The 6,964-nt window shown below is 35.3% G+C and overlaps 1 non-coding gene across 1 annotated transcript; it reads left to right on the top strand.

Annotated features, from left to right (window-relative positions):
* Nucleotides 1-6,049: 6,049 nt before the first annotated feature.
* Nucleotides 6,050-6,231, top strand: LOC136401773 (U2 spliceosomal RNA). The gene has a single exon (XR_010750757.1). It is a non-coding gene; the product is annotated as a U2 spliceosomal RNA (small nuclear RNA).
* The last annotated feature ends 733 nt before the right edge of the window (nt 6,232-6,964 follow it).

Raw genomic sequence — 6,964 nt, 5'->3', positions numbered from 1 at the left:
AGATCCTCTGCCCACTTTTTTTAACTGAGTTGTTTGTTTTGTTGCTGTTGTTCAGTTGTATGAGGTTTTAATATACTTTGGATATAAACCCTTATTGAATGTCTGATTTGCATTCAGTAGGTTGCCTTTTTGTTTTGATGATGGTTTTCTTCACTGTGAAGGAGCTTTTTAGTTTAATATAGTCTCATTTATTTATTTTTGCTTTTGTTTCTCTTGTATTTGGAGTCAGATCCACAAACACCACTAGATCAAAAAACTGTTAGACCCAATAAATGAATTCAGTAAAGTTGCAGGATACAAAATTAACAAACAGAAATCTATGGTGTTGCTATATACTAATAACAAACTATCAAAAATAGAAATAAAAGAAAAATGACTTACTATTGCATCAAAAGAATAAAACATTTAAGAATAAATTTAACCAAGGAGATGAAAGACATATATACACTGAAAACTGTTAAGCCACTTATGAAATAAATTGAAGAAGACACAGATAAATGGAAAAACATTTCATACTTATGGATTGGAAGACTTAATACTGTGTCAATACTCCCCAAAACAATCTACAGAATGCAATCCCTATCAAAATTCCAATGGAATATTTCACAGACCTGGAACAAATAATTCTGAAATATGTATGGGACTGCAAATGCAATCTTGAAAGAAAAAAAGAACATGGCTGGTGATATCATGCTCCCTAATTTCAAACTATACTAAAGTTATGGTAATCAAAATAGTACAGTATTGGCAAAAAAACAAACAAACAAAAAAACAAAACAAAAACTCAGACACATAGATGAATGGAACAAAATTGAGAACCCAGAAGTAAGCCTACACATATAAGAGCAACTAATTTACAACAAATGAGCCAAGAACATTCAATGCAGAAAGGACAACCTCTTCATTTAATTGTATTGTGAAAACGAGATAGACACATGCAAAGATTGAGACTGGGCTTGTGCTCCAGTTTCCTCCAGTGCCATAATAATGCATCTTTGTCCTCTCTCTTTTCTGCACCTCCCTCTCTCCTGTCTTCCTATTCCAACCTTTTTTCATTTTAACAAAGAAAATACAGTAACTTGGATATAGTAGTTTCATGCAGTGCACAATTTGGAGTACTTAATATTACTTGACCTCTGTGAAATTTGATGTTGATCATTCCCTCTTTTCTGAAACTGCTTCTTTTCTTGGTTTACACAGCATACTCCTGATTATCTTTGTAAATCTCAGGTTGTCTGTCCCTTCACAGTCTAGTTCACAGGGCCTCTTTCTTTATCCTTCATTTAAGTGTTGACTTCTGTCAAGTGTTCATTTTTGGCTTTGGTCTTCCTCTCTGTTCTCGTTGGTGATCTCACCCCCACACATGGCTCCAGTTATCCTCTACACAATGATGACGGCCAACTACACACCCAGCCCAGACTCTGAAACAATACTAAGTGAAAGAAGAAATGGAACAATATTTTCAAAGTGTTGAAAGAAAAAAATTACACTTAATATTTCAAATTATCGCTTAAATATGATATTAGAGAGAAATAAAAGTGATGTCAGAAATTCTAGGCGTTAGACCACCTAATACACACTCTAAAAATACTCTTGGAGGAAAATTTTTAGCAAAAATCAAAATAAATTTAAAAAGAATCAATGCAATATGAGAAATAAATAATTTAGTAAAATTTCTTGTCTAAATAAGCAATAAATAAAAGCAATAAAAATTTATTAATTCATATCTTGAACTCTAGAAAACACTACTATGAAAGAGTTTGGTTTTAAATCCAGTGAGAGGCATTTCTGTTGAAAGTGAGGGGGTAAGGGGAATATAAATATTAATAAATGATTGAATTTTATCACTATAGGAAATAAATAAATGAATAATAAATATATGAATAGATCTTAATAAGTTGAGATAACTACCAGAAGATGAAATAATAATGTATAATTCTCAAACCAGCAGAGTAAAATTTAATCTATTCAATGGAAATTAAGAAACGTGGGGAAAAGAAGAAACAAAAGGAAACAATATAAAATAGAAAATATGGACAAAGATGGTAAATAATTTCTAACAAGTCATTAAACCTATGTGAATTAATTAAACTCACTTTCTGCAAGGCAGAGACTCACAGCTTAGATTTTGAGAAGATAGAATAATATGCTATCCATAAAGACATATTCATAATGGTAATGTTATAACAATTTATAAATTATCTATGTGTAAATGTATAAATTATCTATGTGTATTATGTATGAAAGGCAAGATACTTGTAACATTAATAAAAAAGAAAGAAATCAATCGCCTTAGAAAGATTTTATTTTACCTCATTATAACTTTGCACAATAGCTCACTAGCTCAAAGATTGCGATCTCTATTTTTACATAAGTTCTCCTCTCTATTTTGATTCTTTTTAATGTTTTCTACAGCATGATCAATCTTGTCCTGCTACAGCTTTTTACTATCATTCATTCACTGCCTACAGAATAAGTCCAAGTTTTTTTATTCAAGGCCTTCCTTGATTTGTAGCTTGGCTACTTCTCCATTGCCTCCCTACTCAGCCTCTGTCCTCCCCATTTCCTGCTCTAAGCACACAGAAGGTTTACATTTTTCCAAATGGAACATCCTGTCTCATTTTTAGGCTTTTGTCTCTTTGGTTTTTTATGAATGGAATTCCCTTCTACCTTTTCTACTTGTTCTTTAAGACTTAGATGAGGTGCCATCTCTTCCATGATGCTTTCCCCCTTATTCTCTTGTAATTATATGATATTATATCACATCACATTTAATTTTGTACCTATCTCCCTGACTAAACTGTAAGTCATTGGAAGAGCAGAGACTACATGGTTTCAGCCTCCAGTATGATGCCTGTCATACAGTATGAACTGTTTTCAATGACTCAATAGATCCGTGTCTACAAATACTAAGTTCCAGGAGCTAGACAATACTAGACTCAGACCAATAGGTAAAAAACAAAAATTTAGGAAATAGGTTTTGTGTATGAAGGTTATAATCAGTGGCATTTTTTCAGTTCAAAAGAGACAATGAAATAAAACAAGTTATTTTTTAAGGTACTAATTTTATTGTGTGAGTGTTTTATACAGCACTCTGGTTTCATGTGACAGAAAACCAACTCAAATAAATTATTTACTTAATTTAATTATTTGTGTGTTAAATTATTTACTCATTTGCTTATTTGTGTCTTCTTCAATTACTTTCATAAGTGTTTTAACAACTTTCAGTGTTTGGGTTCTTTATGTCCTTGGTTAAATTTATTTCTAGGTATTTTATTCTTTTGATAAAATGGTAAATGGTATTTTTTTTTGATAATTTATTATTAGTGTATAGCAACACCACAGGTTTCTGTGGTGTTATTTATTTATTTACTGGAAAGATATTTGGCAAATCTCACATAGCACTGAAAAGGCAAGGTTGGCCCTAGAACTCAGGTTCAGTGGGAACTGGGGAAACTAGGGAGGTAAATTTAGCCAGGTTTTTGTTCATTTCTTGGACTGTTGGCTTCATCATCTCATGCCAGCTTCCCTCTTTTGGCCAGAAAATATGTACAGAGACTCATCCTGAGCCTCACAACACAGAGTTTTGCTGCCATCGAGACATTAATCATCTTCCCTGCTCCTGGTTCAAAGGTCCTGAAGAAGAGCTCTGATAAGCTTGTTCTGAGTCAAGTGGCCATTCTGAGGAGTCAGCCTCAGCCAGGAGAACACTCTGCTCTGTCTGAGTCAGGTGCCTATCAGGGTGAATCAACTATGGCATGGAGGACAGGTCAGATAGCAAAGATGTGAGAGGCGGAGGCAGTCTCCATTCTCACCACCCAAAGTGAGGCCCTCCAGCAGCATCTGGAGGTTGTTAGAAATTAAGAATCTTGGAACTCTGGGACTACTGAACCAGAATCTGCATTTTTACTAGGTTCCTGGGTGACTTATATATACACTCAGTTTTGAGAAGCACAGGACACATGAACCAGGAAGAACTGTTCTCTACTTCTTCTGAGGTTGGGAGGATTAGCACTGGGTTTAAATTGTAACAGAAAGTATGATATTTCAAGGAAATGTTTGCTAGATCATCCTAAGTGATCAGAACATAAAATACAATATTTTGAAATGTTTTGGATTTTTTTTTCTAAATAAATTTTACAAAGACATATAATTTTCTCTCAGACAGTTTGTTACATATGCAAAGATAGAGTCATTTCAGCTTCCTTTACTCTTATTTCATAGCCCTAAGACTAATTACTGCCTTATAGAAATCCATCTCTACTTTTTTTTTACTAAGAGAGAGAGAATAAGAGATGGGAAGGGAGAGAGATGAGAAACATCAACTCACAGCTGCGGCACCTTAGTTGTTCATTGATTTCTTCTCAGATTTGCCTTGACCATGGTGCTCCAGCCAAACCAGTGACCTTTGGGCTTAAGATAGCAACCATGGGATTATGTTGAATCTCATGCTTAAGCCAGAGACCCCATGCTCAAGTTGGCAACTTTGTTGTTTTGAACCTGAGACCTCAGCATTCCAGGTTGACACTCTACCTACCATGTCACTACAGTCAGTCCAGAAATTCCCACTTTCTAAACCAGTGTCCAGTTTCCTCCTTGAGTCCCACTCTTGTTGTGTGGCTCATCTGTCTATGTTGAATAATTTTTTTTTTCATTTTCTGAACACATGGTTGTACTGTTTTCAAAGCAGCAACCATCCTTTAGAATTGTAATTAAACTAGAGTAGCTAAAGGCTCTCTCCATTTGGTCCAGAGATTTACTGGAGGCAGCTGAGTAGTTTCTCCTTCAGGATGTAGGTCCCTGAGAAAGCTAGGAACCAGTCCTCTTGCCAATTATCCAGGAACCAATATAGATCAGTTTAGCTGGCACCTTTTTCCATCTAGACCAGAGTCTGAAACTATCTGGGGGATGATTTCCTAAAGCCTGATGTGGTCCCAGGTGAAAACACCCTGGTTGGCAGAGGCATTAGGCTGCTATATAGGCTGTACTGGGATAATCAGTCTCAGCCAATTGGTATTTCTTGTTATTGTTTGTATGGGTTTATGGTAGCCTTGATTGTGTGGCATCAATCAAGAATAAACAATGTCACTGAACTTTCCCTATAACTGAAACCTAACTCATTTAGTTTGAAAACCTAATTTTAACTCTTTTCATGCCTTTCTTCAAGAGAATATATGGAGTAGGATGTATTGAAGATAACTTGTGTCACATAATGGGACTTACAAGTGAGTGCAGGCAGCAAGAGTCTTTATGAATGCCATCAGGTAGACACCAGGATTGTCTAGTCCAAATCTTTTCCCAAAATGATGGATTTTTTTGATGTACACAAGTATTTCCATAGAAGGTAAAGTGCCAGATTTAAAAATTTTTAGCAATCAATTCCAGGTGAACATATATGGTAAACAGTTATGGGGAAAGGGAGTGGAAAAAGCTCATTTACTTTCCATCTTCCCTGAGAGTGTCTTAAGTTTGCCGCACCTTAAGGTTGACCTTCTATATAAGGTCAGAATTAATTGAACTACAGACTCAGGATTACCTTTCTGAAAACCAATGTTTGGGGTCTTCTCTGGAGACCAGTACAGTATTCTTGAAAAATTAGTTAATCTCAGAGGTGTGTGGTGTCCCATGTGTCTTTGGTATGACTCACAGGCTCGTGAAGACACTGCTGAGGGTTCTCGTTATGCTGCAGAGCTGTATATTCTCCATTCCACCTCCTTTTAATTGCTCTTTTCTGTTTTCCTAGTGCCTATTATTTATTGCCATTTTGAATTTCTGACATCACCCTTCTGGTATTTTTTTTTTGTTTCTTAGCATGTTTTGGCTTGTGTACTATGTAGATTATTTCTTTTTTAAGTGTAAAAATCTTATATTGCTTATAAATGATGCATGTTTATTGTAAAAAATTGAAAGACTACAATGTTTAAGGAAGGAAATTTTAATTACATATATATTCTTTCTTGAATCATTAAGACCATACTGTGTACTTATTTATTTTTAAATAATTTTAATTTTTCAATTACAGTTGACATATAATATATTAGTTTCAGGTATTGCCTGTCAGCCTTTTGGCTAAGATCAAGTATAGTATCTGTTCTTACCAGTGTAATATTTGTTTCAGGTGTTCAACCAAGTGATCAGACATTTGTATAACTTACCAAGTGTTCCTCTGATAAATCTAGTACCTGTCTGGCACCACACATAGTTATCACAATATTATTGACTGTATTCTCTATGCTTCCCATGACTATTCAGTAACTAACAATTTGTACTTCTTAATATCCTTACTTTTTTCAAACCACCCTCCCATCTAACAACCATCAAAATGTTCTCTGTGTGTCTATGAGTCTATTTCTGGTCTGCTTGTTAATTTTTTTTGTGTTTTAGATGCTGCATATAAGTAAAATTATGGTATTTGTGTTTCTGTATGACATATTTCACTCAGCAAAATACCCTCAAAATTCATTTATGTTGCAAATGGTAAGATTCCATTTATTTATTTAGTTAGTTTTTGGTTTTTGGCTTTCATATCTTGGCTATTATAAATAATACTGCAATAAACATAAGAATGTATATGTCTTGAGAAGACAAGATGGCGCTGGAGTAGGCGGATGTACCAACATCTACCTCCCAGAACCAAAGTGGATTACAAACTAATTTTAAGAACTATCATCTGGAAAAACGAACTTTGGACTAAACTAAGAGGACTCTTCAACCAAGGAACATGAAGAAGCCACACCGAGATTGGTAGGAAAAGCGGAAATGTGGAAAGGGCTGCCCAGCTCCCCGGAGTGAAAGGCAGCCCGGAGAGACTCGCATGGCGGGAAGTGAGTTTAGCAGAGAGGGGAGGGTTGTGAACCCCAGGAACAAAGCCCCAGCCTGCAGCCCCAGAGCCCAGAAGAGGTGTAAGGACAGTATTTAGCTGGAAACAAGTCAGGATACTGTTTGAGAGAAAGAGTCTGATTTC

Source organism: Saccopteryx leptura, chromosome 3, assembly GCF_036850995.1.
Source record: "Saccopteryx leptura isolate mSacLep1 chromosome 3, mSacLep1_pri_phased_curated, whole genome shotgun sequence".
NCBI classification, from domain to species: domain Eukaryota; kingdom Metazoa; phylum Chordata; class Mammalia; order Chiroptera; family Emballonuridae; genus Saccopteryx; species Saccopteryx leptura.
Note: the sequence above shows the minus strand (reverse complement) of the source record. Positions and strands in the feature narration are given on the sequence as shown.